Source organism: Crinia signifera, chromosome 4 (assembly GCF_055691185.1).
Source record: "Crinia signifera chromosome 4, ASM5569118v1, whole genome shotgun sequence".
Lineage (NCBI taxonomy): Eukaryota > Metazoa > Chordata > Amphibia > Anura > Myobatrachidae > Crinia > Crinia signifera.
The window spans coordinates 7,938,601-7,956,610 of record NC_139220.1 but is presented as its reverse complement, the minus strand read 5'-3'; the positions used below and the strand labels follow the sequence as shown (position 1 = coordinate 7,956,610).

The window sequence follows — 18,010 nt, the reverse complement described above, 5'->3', positions numbered from 1 at the left end:
GGGAGACTCAGCCCGACCTTGTTCTTCGGGGTCAGTCTAAATAACGTAGTATTCTCTGTACGGCATCATTATTACTCCCTATTAATGTAACGCTTTCATTATACCACAAATGTGTGTGTGTGTGTAATATACAACACAGTACGTCAGAACTGATCGCAGGACCGCGAATTGGCGCGGCCGCCGATTATTGATAGACTGCTCATGCGTACATACAGTGGTACACATGCGCCAGGCTGTCCTGCGGTGAAAGCTTGCAGGAGATTGACAGGAAGTAGGTGTCCGGGGGTGGTAACTGGAGTGCCAAGAAAAACGCAGGCGTGCCACAAACAAACGCTGGGAGTGTCCGGGAAAATGCCGGGGTGCTCAATCGTTTTAGGGGAGGGGGTGTGATGTCAGCTCCGGGCCGGATATGCCGGTATTTATTGCAGCCACCAAATAAGTCTCCGGGTGTTCTGAGCCAGCGGTGACTGGTGCCCAGTGCAATGATCATTAGATGGTGCACAGGTTGCGAATGGTTTTGGATATATATTCGTACAGCTGCAATTAGATTTTCAGCTGTACACATCAATTCGCAAGGCGGGATTTCACTCTGGCAGGGCGGCGTCTGCCTGAACGCTGGCCGCTGCGATCCGGTCTGAATTACCCCATTATACCCTCCTGTTATGCACTACCACACAGTACATACATACACTCCTCCTGTATGTCCTAGTACACAGTATAATTAGACTCCTAGAGTCTGTCAGATGATTATACTGTGCGCTGTCTGCTCAGGAACCGTCCAGACACCTGATAATAGACATCAGAGGACTGTGTGTATAACGTATAACGTTACAGTGATGTCTCATGGTCCTGAATACACGACTGGTGATGTCACAATGACGTCATGCTGAGTCACAGCCACTGACGCACCCGGTCGGGAGGCCATAGGCATTAGCTGGCAGCTGGGGACCAGTAACTCCTCCTGTGCCGGTGTTACACCACTGATGTACAAGAGCAGCAGTAATAACACATATCAGGGTGATGAGTAACGGAAAATCTGACTTACCAGAGAACAACACGGCCCCTGCCGAGATACTGCTACATGTTCCATATATCCGGGGCTTCCTCAGACTGGCACCACTCCTGCCGCAATGGATACAGGGATAATTTGTACCAACTTTCCAAGTTACGTCAGTCCTGTTGCTGAGGTGCTGTAAGAGGGTACTCCCATTCAGATTACATCAGGCCGCGGGACTGATAGCGCTCACAGGAGACAGATTACACCAGGCCGCAGGACTGATAGCGCTCACAGGAGACAGATTACACCAGGCCGCAGGACTGATAGTGCTCACAGGAGACAGATTACACCAGGCCGTGGGACTGATAGCGCTCACAGGAGACAGATTATACCAGGCTGCGGGACTGATAGCGCTCACAGGAGACAGATTACACCAGGCCGCAGGACTGATAGCGCTCACAGGAGACAGATTACACCAGGCCGCAGGACTGATAGCGCTCACAGGAGACAGATTACACCAGGCCGCAGGACTGATGGCGCTCACAGGAGACAGGTTATACCAGGCCACAGGACTGATAGTGCTCACAGGAGACAGATTACACCAGGCCGCAGGACTGATAGCGCTCACAGGAGACAGATTACACCAGGCCGCAGGACTGATAGTGCTCACAGGAGACAGATTACACCAGGCCGCAGGACTGATAGTGCTCACAGGAGACAGATTACACCAGGCCGCAGGACTGACAGTGCTCACAGGAGACAGATTACACCAGGCCGCAGGATAGCGCTCACAGGAGACAGATTACACCAGGCCACGGGAATGACAGTGCTCGCAGGAGACAGGTTATACCAGGCCACAGGACTGATAGTGCTCACAGGAGACAGGTTATACCCGGCAGCAGGACTGATAGTGCTCACAGGAGACAGGTTATACCAGGCCACAGGACTGATAGCGCTCACAGGAGACAGATTACACCAGGCCGCAGGACTGATAGTGCTCACAGGAGACAGATTACACCAGGCCACGGGACTGATAGCGCTCACAGGAGACAGATTACACCAGGCCGCAGGACTGATAGTGCTCACAGGAGACAGATTACACCAGGCCGCAGGACTGATAGCGCTCACAGGAGACAGATTACACCAGGCCACGGGAATGACAGTGCTCGCAGGAGACAGGTTATACCAGGCCACAGGACTGATAGTGCTCACAGGAGACAGGTTATACCCGGCAGCAGGACTGATAGTGCTCACAGGAGACAGGTTATACCAGGCCACAGGACTGATAGCGCTCACAGGAGACAGATTACACCAGGCCGCAGGACTGATAGTGCTCACAGGAGACAGATTACACCAGGCTACGGGACTGACAGTGCTCACAGGAGACAGATTACACCAGGCCGCAGGACTGATAGTGCTCACAGGAGACAGATTACACCAGGCCGCAGGACTGATAGCGCTCACAGGAGACAGATTACACCAGGCCACGGGAATGACAGTGCTCGCAGGAGACAGGTTATACCAGGCCACAGGACTGATAGTGCTCACAGGAGACAGGTTATACCCGGCAGCAGGACTGATAGTGCTCACAGGAGACAAGTTATACCAGGCCACAGGACTGATAGCGCTCACAGGAGACAGATTACACCAGGCCGCAGGACTGATAGCGCTCACAGGAGACAGATTACACCAGGCCACGGGACTGACAGTGCTCGCAGGAGACAGGTTATACCAGGCCACAGGACTGATAGTGCTCACAGGAGACAGGTTATACACGGCAGCAGGACTGATAGTGCTCACAGGAGACAGATTACACCAGGCCGCAGGACTGATAGCGCTCACAGGAGACAGATTATACCAGGCCGCAGGACTGATAGTGCTCACAGGAGACAGATTACACCAGGCTACGGGACTGACAGTGCTCACAGGAGACAGATTACACCAGGCCGCAGGACTGATAGCGCTCACAGGAGACAGATTACACTAGGCCGCAGGATTGATATTGCTCACAGGAGACAGATTACACTAGGCCACGGGACTGACAGTGCTCACAGGAGACAGGTTATACCAGGCAGCAGGACTGATAGCACTCACAGGAGACAGATTACACCAGGCAGCAGGACTGATAGTGCTCACAGGAGTCAGATTATACCAGGCCACGGGACTGATAGCACTCACAGGAGACAGATTACACCAGGCCGCAGGATAGCGCTCACAGGAGACAGATTACACCAGGCCGCAGGACTGATAGTGCTCACAGGAGACAGATTACACCAGGCTACGGGACTGACAGTGCTCACAGGAGACAGATTACACCAGGCCGCAGGACTGATAGTGCTCACAGGAGACAGATTACACCAGGCCGCAGGACTGATAGCGCTCACAGGAGACAGATTACACCAGGCCACGGGACTGACAGTGCTCACAGGAGACAGGTTATACCAGGCAGCAGGACTGATAGCACTCACAGGAGACAGATTACACCAGGCAGCAGGACTGATAGTGCTCACAGGAGTCAGATTATACCAGGCCACGGGACTGATAGCACTCATAGGAGACAGATTACAACATATCAGGCTGCAGGACTGATAGTGCTCACAGGAGTCAGATTATACCAGGCCGCGGGATTGATAGTACTCACAGGAGACAGATTACACCAGGCCGCAGGACTGATGGCGCTCACAGGAGACCGCTTATACCAGGCCACGGGACTGACAGTGCTCACAGGAGACAGGTTATACCAGGCCACAGGACTGACAGTGCTCACAGGAGACAGGTTATACCAGGCCACAGGACTGACAGTGCTCACAGGAGACATCTTATACCAGGCCACAGGACTGATAGCACTCACAGGAGACAGGTTATACCAGGCCACAGGACTGACAGTGCTCACAGGAGACAGTTTATACCAGGCCACAGGACTGATAGCACTCACAGGAGACAAGATATTACTAGATCACATCCGTAAACATATACAGGATGGAAACACCCCTTACTTTGAGAAAAATCTTTGTATGCAAAAAGGTTACGTACATTCCCCAGTAATGGGAATGTATGCAATTCTAGGACGCAAAAACACAACAGAGGGAAATAAAAAGCACAATCAGATTAGGGAACCATAGAACTAGTATGGAATATCAGCACGGATGGTGTAGTGGTTAGCATTACTGCCTCACAGCACTGAGGTCATGGGTTCTATCTCCACCATGGCCCTAACTGTGTGGAGTTTGTATATTCTCCCTGTACTTGTGTGGGTTTCCTCCGGGTGCTCCGGTTTCCTCCCACAATCCAAAAATATACAAGAAGGATAATTGGCTGACAACAAAAAAAATTAACCCTAGAATGTCTGTGTACGTGTACATGTGGTAGGGAATATAGATTGTAAGCTCCACTGGGGCAGGGACTGATGTGAATGTTCAAATATTCTCTGTACAGCGCTGCGGAATATGTGTGCACTATATAAGAAACTGTTAATAAATAAATATGAGGCTTAAGGGCCTAGATGACGGACCAAGCGTAATAACCTGCGGATGGTAGCGCTGATTTGGCATTATGTCCAGGAGATTTCAAGCTGCAAATATTTTGTCTTTTCTGTCTGCCTACAGCATGTGAAATAAATGTGGTGTATATACATGTGGCGTATATACATGTGGTGTATACAGGAGCAATGCTAACAGGAGGAACTACATGCCGTACTAGGGACAGAACCATAAAAGTCTATTTATTCTGATAACAATGGATTTCTGCAAACAGACGTGATCCCCTCCAAAACTACCAAGTACAACCACTGGGACTCTGTTCCTGCACGCAGCTGTACCCAGAAGCTGGGATTTTACGTATGGTCTGGACAGAATGGATTTGATCAAATATATAATTTATTTACATAATATATTTCAGTACACATTGTGGTCTCATTATGTAATTTGGAGAATAAAAAGAAAAAAAATATATATATATATACACACACACACACACACACACACACACACACACACACATACACACACACTCTATACTACAGATTTTCGCATTAATAGCACTGCTCGGATAACGCAGAATTATATCCCGTATAATAGCCTACCACACTGTATACATGTACATAACACAGCACGCAGTACTGTATACATGTACATAGCACAGCACACAATAATGTATACATGTACATAACACAGCACACAATAATGTATACATGTACATAACACAGCACACAGTACTGTATACATGTACACAACACAGCATGCAGTACGGTATACATGCACACAACACACAGTACTGTATACATGCACACAACACACAGTACTGTATACATGCACACAACACACAGTACTGTATACATGTACATAACACAACACACAGTACTGTATACATGTACACAACAGTTGCCATTACAAGAATATATACTTTGTGTGTAGAACACTGACAATGACAGTGACAGGAGGTTCCCTGGAATACAGTGAAGGACGGGCGTGCCACTCCGCGCCAACCCCCCATGTACCCGCCCGATAACTGCGTTCTGTAGGCCCTGGAAAGCGCTCAGGCATGTAACACTGCAAACAGCCGAACTGGTTCTTTTTTGTTAAAATTTAGGTCACAAGCTCAGGAAAAAAAAATGCAGTCCATTAAAGCGGGCAAAATGCAGCAGCAGCAGACACATGGCGGGCGTCTGGGGTGGGGTACCGTGCCATGGCGCAGGCTGGGGGAGAGCGAAAACCTTCTAGAAAAATTTCACAGTCTAATTGGCATCTCTAAACAAACGAGATCGTGGATAATGAGGTAGATGTGCTGCTTTCCCACCCGATCCTCAGCAGAGGCGGAGGTTGGGAGCATAAACAGGGCAATCCTTGAGGCCTGCACTACCTACAGTGGAGTTGACTTGGAAAGACTGGACATGGTAATAAAGAAAAAGAGGAAGAGATAGATTATAAGCAGGTGGCGTGTTACATAGCTGTAGTTATAAATGGTAACGGTATGTTTGTGACATGCTGCAAACATGTCACATATTACCGGCGCCTGGGTATAACACGCGTGAGCAGCAACACGCTACATGTTTCCTGCTACACAGACTGCTATTATCAAAGGTTTTATCATGATATTTCCATGATTAAATTACAGGGGTTTCTGTTAATTCTAATTAGATTACAGATCCGTCCCCTGAGATTGTTATTTCTTCAGCTTTCAAGTCTTTGATCATTAGAAAATTAGCAACTTATACGGGAGCGCACCTTAATGTAACGCTTATAATACAGCCCGATATACAGCATACACACACTCCGTGTGTACAGCAGCCAGATTTACAGCATATGTACACCCTGCCTGTATAGTAGCCGGCTATACAGTATACATACACCCCGTCTGTACAGTAGCCAGATATACAGCAAACGTACACCTTGCCTGTACAGTACCCACATATACAGCATAGGTACACACTACCTGTACAGTATTCAGATATACAGCTACATACATACATACATACACCCCGTCTGTACAGTAGCCAGATATACAGCAAACGTACACCCTGTGTGTACAGCAGCCAGATATACAGCATAGGTACACACTACCTGTACAGTATTCAGATATACAGCTACATACATACACCCCGCCTGTACAGTAGCTGGATATACAGCATATGTACACCCTGCCTGTACAGTACCCACATATACAGCATACTTACACCCCATCTGTACAGTAGCCGGATATACAGCATATGTACACACTGTCTGTACAGTATCCAGATATACAGCATACTTACACCCCACCTGTACAGTAGCCAGATATACAGCATATGTACACCCCCCCTGTACAGTAGCCACATATATAGCATAGGTACACACCACCTGTACAGTAAACAAATATAGAGTATCCGTACATACCACCTGTACAGTACCCAGATATACAGCATATGTACACCCCCCTGTACAGTAGCCACATATATAGCATAGGTACACACCACCTGTACAGTAAACAAATATAGAGTATCCGTACATACCACCTGTACAGTACCCAGATATACAGCATATGTAGACCCTACCTGTACAATAGCTGCATATACAGCATCCGTACACACCTCCTGTACAGTAACCGGGGATATACAGCATCCGTACACACCACCTGTACAGTAGCCGGATATACAGCATCTGTACACACCTCCTGTATAGTAGCCGGATATACAGCATCCGTACACACCACCTGTAGAGTAGCCAGATATATAGAATAAACCCTCACCACTGGATATACAGCATACATACACACCGCCTTTACAGTAGCCAGATATACAGCATACATACACACCACCTGTACAGTAGCTGGATATATAGAATACGTACACACTGCCTGTACAGTAGCCAGATATACAGCATACATACATTCTGCCTGTAGAGTAGCCGAATATACAGTATACATATACACTGCCTGTACAGTAGCTGGATGTACAATATCGGTACACACCGCCTGTACAGTATCCGGATATAGAGCATAGGTACACACAGCCTGTACAGTAACCACATATACAGCATACATACACACCATCTGTTCAGTAGCCGGATATACAGCATATGTACACCCCACCTGTAAAGTAGCCGGATATACAGTATACATACACACTGCCTGTACAGTAGCCGGATATACAGCATACATACACACCACCTGTAAAGAAGTTGGATATGTACACCCCACCTGTAAAGTAGCCGGATATACAGTATACATACACACTGCCTCTACAGTAGCCGGATATACAGTATACATACACACTGCCTGCACAGTAGCCGGATATACAGCATACATACCACCTGTAAAGTAGCCTGATATAATGTATAAATACACACCGCCTGTACAGTCGCTGGAGATACAGCATACAAACACACCGCCTGTACAGTACCCGGATATACAGCATGCATACACACTGCCTGTACAGTACCCGGATATACAGCATACATACACACCACCTGTAAAGTAGCCAGATATACAGTATACATACTGCCTTTACAGTAGCCGCATATACAGTATACATATACACTGCCTTTACACTGGCCGCCTATACAGCATACATACACATCACCTGTAAAGTAGCCAGATATACAGTATACATACAGTATACAGTAGCCGGATACACAGCATACATACACTCCGCCTGTACAGTATACATACACACCGCTTGTACAGTATCGATGTATACAGTATACATACACGCACCATAGCCAGATATACAGTATACGCACAAACCGCCTGTACAGTAGTCAGATATACGGCATACATACACACCACCTGTAAAGTAGCCTGCTATACAGTATATGTACACACCGCCTGTACAGTAGCCGGATATACAGCATACATACACTCCGCCTGTACAGTAGCCAAATATACTGCATCCGTACACACCTCCTGTACAGTAGCCTCATATACAGTATACACAAACACACACACACACACCACCTGTACATTAGCCGGAAATACTGTATACGTACACACTGGCAGTACAGTAGTGTATGCTGTATATGAATATACAGCATATATACACTCCGCCTGTACAGTAGCCGGATATACAGCATCCTTACACACCACCTGTACAGTAGCCTGATATACAGTACAGTACACACACACACACTGCCTGTACAGTAGCCTGATATACAGTACACACACACACACACACTGCCTGTACATTAGCCGCATAGCCAACACAAGCAAAAGGTCTACATGAAATTTTCATTTATTTATTTTTATTGGCGTTTGTAGATTTCATCACATGGACCCCAAATTAGTGTCCCGGGTCCCCTCGCCAAGCTCTGTTCCCAGAGTCCATGTGGAATGTGAAGTATGAAAAGTAAAAAAACAAAACATAAAAATTGTCAAACTTTTCTTATGTCAACTACTGCCATGTCGACCTATTGACCGGATACAGGTGACATCACCGGATTTCCGATAACTGCCAGTGTCAGCAGCTAGCCGGGCGATGTCATCAACACAAGATCTACCTCCCAACCACACCGCTATGGTGACATCATAGGATCCACCCGGATCACCCGGTCATGATGCTGATTGGTTCACTGCGTATCCTCCGTGCACCTGGCCAGGGCATATGTATCCCCCGTCCCCGCCCAGTAATGGCCGTACAGCTGCATGTGCGAAGGGCCGACATGCGTCCGATGCACAGAACAGAGCATTGCTTATTGGAGGTGGTTCGGGCCGGGGTGGTCTCAAAAATGTATTTCCTAATTGATGTTACAGAATTCCACGGCCCACATCCCAATCTCTATAAAGCCAATACGAAGGGATTATTTTATCTCTACGGATTATCGAATCACCAGAACAATATTATCAAAAGCCGAATAAAGAGGATTAATTAAATCCACTGATTATTAAACATAATTCTTCTGTATGTGCATAATTAAAAGCCATCATAATGATGTATCATATTCATCAGTAATTGGGGGGGGGGGGGGGGGGGGGGGGCATGACATTAAAGGAATTGCCAAAAAGCGTGAAACTGATAAATAACTTCTACACAGTAAATCAGAGGTTACGCAAAAGCTGCAGGAGGCTTCTTAAGTAAAACAGCGCCGGCTGCCGACTTTGGTGCTTTACAGAGAATATTTTAACACTCATAACAGTCCCTGCCCCAGTGGAGCTTACAATCTATATTTCCTACCACATGTACACGCACACACAGACATTCTAGGGTTAATTTTTGCCTGGAGCCAATTAACCTACCTGTATATTTTTGGATTGTGGGAGGAAACCGGAGTAACCCCACGAAAGCACGGGGAGAATATACAAACTCCACACAGTTTAAGCCTTGGTGGGAATCGAACCCATGACCTAAGTGCTGTGAGGCAGTAATGCTAACCATCATTCGTGCTGCCCTAGTGTATTAACAAGAATGTACAAAACATTTATAGTAATTATACCATAAAGATGGGTGAGGCTTCATAAGAGCACCAGTTAGGAGCAATAGGGCTGGAAGCAGCCATTTTTACATTACAGATAACCTCAGATGAGCTATAGACAGACTCTGGGGAGACTCCCTGAACCCTGGCTTCAAAAACATGGCCGCCTCTACGCTCCTTAATGTAGGCACCACTGGCCCCTGATAACAGGGTGTGGAAGCCTGAATTGAATGCTTCTGTGTTGTGATGTGATTGATGATCCCTTGTCAGTCTTGTCTCCAGGTCAGAAGCCAGCTCCAGAGGGAATTATACACCCCCCACCCTACCCTGCTAGAGCATTAACTAAACATTCGGGACAGATGGCAGCAGTTTAACCCCTTCACACATCCGGGACAGGACTATAGAGGAGCTAATTCTACTGTCAACAAGCTCTGTGGATACATTGCATTGTTCTGTGCACAGCCCGCTATGAAAACCCACACCCACCCCAAACCCAGCAAACAGGTCCATAAATCCTAAAATCCTGCAGCGGGAACAGGATGCACTCTGGCCGGGGGAAAAGAGCTGACTCTGAAGTGGAAGAACACGTTTCGCAAGTACCCACTGACCTGAGGCGAAACGCGTACAAAAGTGGTACTAGGGTTATTTAATTTTTTTTTGTGAATTAAAAATATTGATGCCCAAAGTTTCCCTACTACCCCAATAAAGAGACACACGACATGATTATAGTCCGATCTGAGTCGGTGGATGAATGGTTTACAGATGTTACAGTGGCACTAACAGGCCACAGACATGTAGAATTTGGCCAATGACGCGCATTGTCACACTGGGAAGGGTTTCCTTGATGGCAGGATCGGAGCAGGCACCCAGCTTTACTCATACACGGCCGCTGTATATGGTACATCCGCCCACTGTCCGGAACTGCGGTGCCTTATAAATCAATATAAATATTATCCTGTATTTATAAAGGGTTCGGCAGCACCTTGCAATGCACATAAATCCAGATTTATCGCATGTAAAAAGTGGAACATCCAGTGCCAAGTCGTACGGAAGCCCTCCCAAAGAGCTGCCGGGGAGTTCAAGGAAAAACCACGTTCGACTTGCCCTTCAGACAAGTCAGACTAGTGTATGGGGGGCCTTAAGTAAGAGAAGGAAAAGCATAAGAGGGGGGAGGGCCCTGCTCGTCAGAGCTTACATTCTAATGGGGAACATCAATAATAATACTACTGCATCAGAAATCAGGAACGGAGGCTGACATTACTTCAACAGGACACTTCTTAATGAACTCTGTTCCTGACAACTATATTTTAGCCCCTCACCGAGGACTCCATTCCCTCGTCATTACAATGAATAAGTACTTTATTGCAAGCTCCTCTCAGGAGCCAGTCAGTCTATGCAAAAATCGTGAAGGAGACAGATTCTGCAGACTTTCTACCAGTCTAAAAAGAAGCAAGGACTCTGTCATTGCAGCCTTGTGTAGAACTGACGGGGGAATTACTAAAACGGGAGTTATATGTCACGTGGGACGTTGCTATCGGCAACCAATCAAAATCTACTTATTTATTTAGCACCTTCTAGAAGATAATAGATAATAACAAGTTACAAATCCCCCGTTTCCCCTGACAAGTGACAATGCAAGTTTATATAAAGAAATACTCAATATTGTGTCCGCAGCACTACAGAGAGCTGCAAATGAAGAAAAAAAAAGGTAATCCTTACTGCCTGGCCTGCTTGCAGAAGTAACTAGGTTTGGAGCAAACTTAAATAAATAAAAGGGATTAATAAAATGTATTTTGCAAAACCATATTATTTTACCATACAAATCAACATCATTTTCCAGTTTTAAAAGATACAAATTAGAATTTTGGGAATGAAAAGTGTCACAAAACTACTTTACCTTAATAAAATGTAAAAAAAAAACAAGAAAAGGCATAAAGGGGGTGATTTCAGAACTGAAGAAGCATAAATCTAAAATTCACATTATTTAATTTCTGATATCCAAGGAGATAAAACATGGCGCGCCCATAACAACCAATCAGATTACCTTTGTAGACATTTTAATAAATCTAAACCCTATCTTTATTTAAGCATTGCTGCCACAAGGCTTGAAAGGACGACGCATTTAATTCCGGTTCCTGACAATACAGCACAAAGCCTATTTTTATCCTGCAATGCTGGTTACTATGGTGCTGACCTGAGAAATGGCTCCTGTTTATTACACAGAGACAATGAAACCTCCTATTACCGGCCACGGCAATTCTGCACCAGAACAAGGACATTGCTGTATTTTCTTATAGTGGTTATTGTTTCAACGACATCCTTGTTTATGCAATCATTTACCTCAGATGTGTAGTGTAACAAGATGGCCGCCCCCTGCCCACGGCTTTCCAATGTTTCCTGACAAATAAAAGCTTAAAACTATATCCTACCAAATGAAGGGACCCTGCACATGATTTTAGAAGGGGTTTAAGCCTGCGTGTGTATTTAAAATGTTTGGTCCAGCCACCACCTGCAGGAAATGGAGGGCGGCCATTTTGTGGCCTGAACCACATTCATGAAAATGTTAACAACTCACACCAGCCGCCCCACTCCAAATAGTTTCACTCCACAAAATAGTTGCCCCCACTGGGACTCCTGCCGGAGCGTGGCTACTCATTGGCGGGGATGTTGGTGAGATGCAATAATATGAAAACGGGTTCATCTTACAAAATGGCCACCTCGGCTGCATAAAGGCAACCGGTAGGCCCCTCTTGCTCCTGCGATCGTGTATTGGGCCAACAGTGATGTGCTTAGATAAAACACAATGCTGCGGGACATAAAACGGAGAACAGCGCAACATGAATGTATCAACAAATGAAACAACATTCAACCGCCGTCAAAAAAATTAATGATCATTTTTCATAATTCCTATATATTCCAAGTATTTTGCGGTCTAGTAAATGCTCCATTTTAAACAGATTCCGCATCTGGTATTATTTAGGGGAAGTCACAAAACTTGCTCCGAAGAGCTGACACTTTATTACACCGTTGTTGCCACTTCCAAGGTCACCCCTGTCCAAGCGGCCCCAATATAACAACAGCCCTGACACGCAGAGCGCACATTCTCTGGAAATTATCCTAATAAGGATTAATTCATAATCTGAGATCATGCAGGAGAATGTCACCAAGGACACAAGTATTTAACTTCAGACCCATGTGAGGTGCCAGCGTTAACCCGCTCACTGCCCGCCGCTGCCCTGTGGTGCAAAGTACACTGGGGGGGCTATGTACTAAGCCTTGGAGAGCAATAAAGTACCAGACAATCAGCTCCTAGCTGACGGTGTTACGGGATGCGTTTGAAAAATGACAGCTAGGAGCTGATTGGTTATCACTTTATCTCTCACAGAAGCTTAGTACATAGAGCACTCAGGAGTTCTGCTGCCCAGGGCGTCCATTTTGCACCAACCATAAAGGTGTATACTTTGTTGCAAGTAGCAACAATATCAATGCAGTTCTGTAGATAAGAAATGTCATCTTTATTCAGTGACGGCTCATTTTAACCCCTTAGGTGCATATGAGAGGCATCAAAATGTCATATATTCAATATTCAGCTGTCAGTCTTTGGGGTTATTCTGCTCCAAACGGCAAGTAGAGGTAGTGTAAGCCAATGATATATATATATATATATATATATATATATATATATATATATACACATACACACACACACACAACATACACACACACATATATTTTGCACCTCTTGCAGAATGATATACAGTAATATGCACTGGAGCCTCCTTACCCCCTACTGGCAGACAGTGCCATCACCAATTATTATCTTATCAAAAGGACCATTTTGCTCCCAGGAATAGCTTTGAAGGGATTTTTTTTTTTTTTAGCAGGCTCCCTTCAGCTGCTGGCCCTGGGTGCGCTGACGCCGGCTGGCCGCCAGGGGCCGCTGCTCCCGGTGAGCCAGTGTGTGACTGCACAGACAGAAGCGGCCCTGTTACATCTTGGTGCAGTTTTAACAATAAAACAACCTTTGTCTGCGTTTTTTTTTCCTGCGCTGGGAAACTTGCTGCAGTCCCCAGGCAGCCAGAGGGGATGCACAGGGGAGATTGCACTGTGCACCCCAGTCACCCCCCTTACTCCCCTACATAAGGGAGAGGGGGAGGCTGAGCGATGCTGTGCATGCTGGCAGTGAGGGGGTTAACAAACTTCCATCTGATTAGAGGTTGCCATTACAGTGTGTATAGGGACAGGCTGGCATACAGAACGTGCTATGGGCACAGGTGGGGGGGGGGGTCTGTGCTCTGCAACTTCGAATAATAAATCTAACAACATTGTAACAAAAAACACAAATACATCAAAGAGGAATAACCAGCAGCACTAGGACCCCTGCAATCCACCCAGGGCCTGCAGTCCCCTCCCCCATCCAGGACATTTAAGGGTTAATTATTATTTTTTGCCACCCAGCAAAAAAAAGAAGGGGGGGGGGGGGGTTTATGCAGCAAGTTTTGTCTTCTATTCCTTGCAGATAACACATACAATAGCTGACCCTCTCCACCCCATCCTTCCTCTGTGTAACCCAGGGAAAGAAGTCAGTCACAGTTTACATTAACCCCATCACCCCCCCCCCCCCCCCCCATGCCACCAGGGACAGGGAACCCATCTGATCAGCCCTGCCAGGCACCCAGCAAGGGGCATACTCCATGATAGGTGCCAGGGTGATCAGAAGCCTGCCGAGCGAGCTGCAAGGGTTAATGGGGGGGGGGGGTGCAATTGGGGGCTGGGCAAGAACTGGGAAGCCCCTATCTTACCTCCATAGACAGGGGCCACGGTTGCAGGCGATGAGGAGCGTCATGGCAGTGCCCAGGATGAGATCCTCACTGCGGTCCGGGGCTCACAGCAGCACCCCCTGCCTCCCTGCTGCCATACTGGTGCCTCCTGCTGTGCTGTCCTCTCTCAGAGATGGCTGCTAAGCCCTGGATCCTGGGGGGGTCCTTCTGCATGGGGGGTCTCAGACAGACACCAGCTGCACCCCCATGCCCGGTGCATTCCTGCACTGCACCCTATAAGCACAGAGGATGCAGGGCCTACCTGGGGGAGCAATGCAGGGGAGATCTTAGGGTGACCCCCAGACCCTGGCAGCCAGACTGCAGGGAAGGAAGAGCTCTGCAGCCCCTGTGAGGTCACCCCACTGCACCCCCATGCAGAGAGCCCCTGCACCCAATCTTCCGGCAAGCTGAAAAAAGTTGAATTTAGGAAGAGAAGAGGGAGAGGGAGGAGGAGGGAGAGAGCTCTCTGTGTCTTTCTTTCTCTCTCCTGCTCCTACAGAGCAATCAACCACCCATCTCATGGATGACTTGCAGAGGAGGGGGGCCCTGTGGGCTGCCCGGGCCCCCCTCCCTCTTCTGGGGACATTGTGTGGGATTTCTGTTTAACCAACACATTTCAATCAGGGCCGGTGAGGGGAGGGAGGGGGGTCCTTATCTTATAACCCCCCCCCTGTGCATTCCCTCTTCCCCTGAATCTGCACATTGCAATTCCTGCCTTGTAACATGTCTATTCCTTCCTTTCCTATAATGGTCACATTATATCAGCCAGGGCTGGATTAAGATATACACAGCAATGTCATCATAAAAATATATAGGGGCTCATTCACAGATGCAAACGCCTGTTTTTTTCCCCATGCCAAGCACATAAAGAAACTACTTTACGTATTCTGGCGTATCTTCGCCCGATTCAGGCGCAACTTGGTCGGATCTTTCGCCTTGAAATCGGGAGTTTTAGGGCGGGCACTGCGACTGCCCTCCCTTGTATTATCATGGGCGTATATTAAAAGTTTTCCGCAATTCTTTCTGACGGCACTCTTGCGCCTAGCGCCTCAATGGCGCTGATGTCTAGCGATCTACGTGCATTGCTAATTTTCAATCAATTATGCTTATAGCTGGCGTAACGGCATGACAAATAGGCTGCGCCGCATCGTAACGTTAAAGTGGCGGTGTAACATTGCAGTCAGAGCATGCTCATTATTTACACGTATTAATAACAGTAATTTATATATCGCCAGCATATTATGTCTTGTTTTACGATGAGTGATTGCTGAATTGCGCATTCATCTAATGCTGCTTTCTCATTACCGCCCCTGCAAAATCCCAGGTTTTTGTTCCCGTGTTTTTGGCGGGGCATAGAGCATCTCAGCTCTACAGACCCCCTTAGACCCGGGAAATTCCCGTGTCTGCCCCGTTCACACTGCTTCCCCTGGTATGCCTGTCATCAAGTGTGTGGCATCTAAGAGCAGCTTTGATTGGATGTTTAAAAAGTATCTTTGATTGGCTGTTTAAAAAAGCAGCTTTGAGCAATGCAATGAACTTCCTTTTTTGCATTTTGTGAGGAAAAACCCGGGTCTAGCCTGTTCACACTGCCATACACCCATGTATTACCCAGGAAAAACCCTGCAAAAAACCAGTGTGTAATTCCCAGGGCATAACACCCAGGAGTTTCACAAAGACCCTTTCACACTGAGACAGGACACGGGAAATTACTGCTTGCCCTGGCAAAAACCCGGGTTTTTTCGGCAGTGAGAATGGGGTATAACACACATTTAACCTTTATTTAAATGAATTTAATCTATTGTATTCTAAAGAACTGGTGATATCTTTGTTGTTGTGAAGGTGTTTTTGGGATGACAATGTCGCCTTCTCATCCCCCCAGCCCATAGAAATATACATATTTGCTGGTGTCTGTTTTGACAGCTTATTGTGTAGTGTTTGATGCGTTACATTTTATGGCCCCATTTGCGCTGTAAAATTTTCCATAAAATCCTAATGAAAATATGTAAAAATAAATAAAAGGCTCATTGTGCCCACAGCGGTTACTGGTTTTGCACATAGGCACATATTTTGTAATATGTTACAAAGCCGCCCCACAGCGCACTGAACCCACAAAGGCCACTGTCCGCCATCTTTGTGTGGACGGAGAACGTCAGGAGGAAAGCGGATGTTGGCTTCTCCCGCTGGTACCGGATAATCATGTAAACGAGCTGGAATTGACGGAGGTAAGCTGCAAAGCTCACAGCCTACTGAGTCTCTGTGACGCCGCCCTGTGAACCCCGCCCCCAGTGCCCAGTGGTAGCAGCTTCTTCCGATTTTGCTGTGTATGTGGCTCTGAGTCCTCAATCAGTGCACTGGACCAGAGAGCAGCTGCCAGGGAGAAGAGACAGGTGCCTTACCATGAGGTGGGAGGATGTGAGCTTAGAAAGTGCAGTACTGGTTCTATTATGTTAGTGTATTTATTATGGGATGTGTAACCTTTTCCTGACCACTGATTTATATTATTTAAATGTGTGATACAGCCTATAATATAGACCATTTATAGCGTTAGGTATTATTACTGTATTCCATACAGTATCCAGTGTATAAAAACACCAATGTGTACATTAATGTCCAGGGTCGTTACTCTGCGTCCCCATGGCCCAGCGCCACCAGCACCACCCTCGGCCGCCCCTTTCCCTTCCTCACCTCTGCGTTCTGCCCATTGAGTGAGCAACACCAGTGAGTTTGCACATGCGCAGAGGGTCAGGGGTCGAATTCGGTTCACTACTTGTGAACCAGAATCGCCCCCATTATTCCATACTTCCATGAATTATCCCATATTCAGTAAATTGGGGAAATAAACAGTATTTTGGGGGGAATTAATTTGACCGTGTATAAACTGAGGTTCATTTTTTTCGTCAGAATCCCTTTCACCCACCGTTATGTTTGAGGACAGTATCTTCATGTGGTTCTAACCTCTCTCTGGTGGCACTGTGGGCTAGCAGTCTCTAGCAGAACCCCTGGGAACAGCTCCAAAATGTGTGCACCCCATTACAAAACAGTCAGGTGCCCTCATCGAGCACTTACCACCCAAACCCACCCCTAATATAGGGTTGGTATTGAAGTTAAGTGAGTTTAATAAATGCTTCCATAAATTAGATGTCAATCCAGAATGTGATTATTAAACTGAGGGCCCAGAGGTAGCGCCAAGTAATGTGACTAAAGCGTTTTACTGGAGGGAACAAAATCTTACCCTTATCTGATACACAGTAAGTACCCAATGGCTTCTGTCAGGCTGAATCCCCAGATGTGTCTCCTGGCTCACATCATTGCAC

The 18,010-nt window shown here is 46.8% G+C and overlaps 1 protein-coding gene across 1 annotated transcript in view; it reads right to left on the bottom strand.

Annotated features, from left to right (window-relative positions):
• Positions 1–15,201, bottom strand: part of HIPK2 (homeodomain interacting protein kinase 2) — a 43,092-nt gene extending 27,891 nt beyond the window's left edge. The window contains 1 exon segment of the mRNA XM_083180927.1: positions 14,679–15,201. The gene's annotated coding sequence lies outside the window, so the exon portion shown is untranslated.
• Between the last annotated feature and the right edge of the window lie 2,809 nt (positions 15,202–18,010).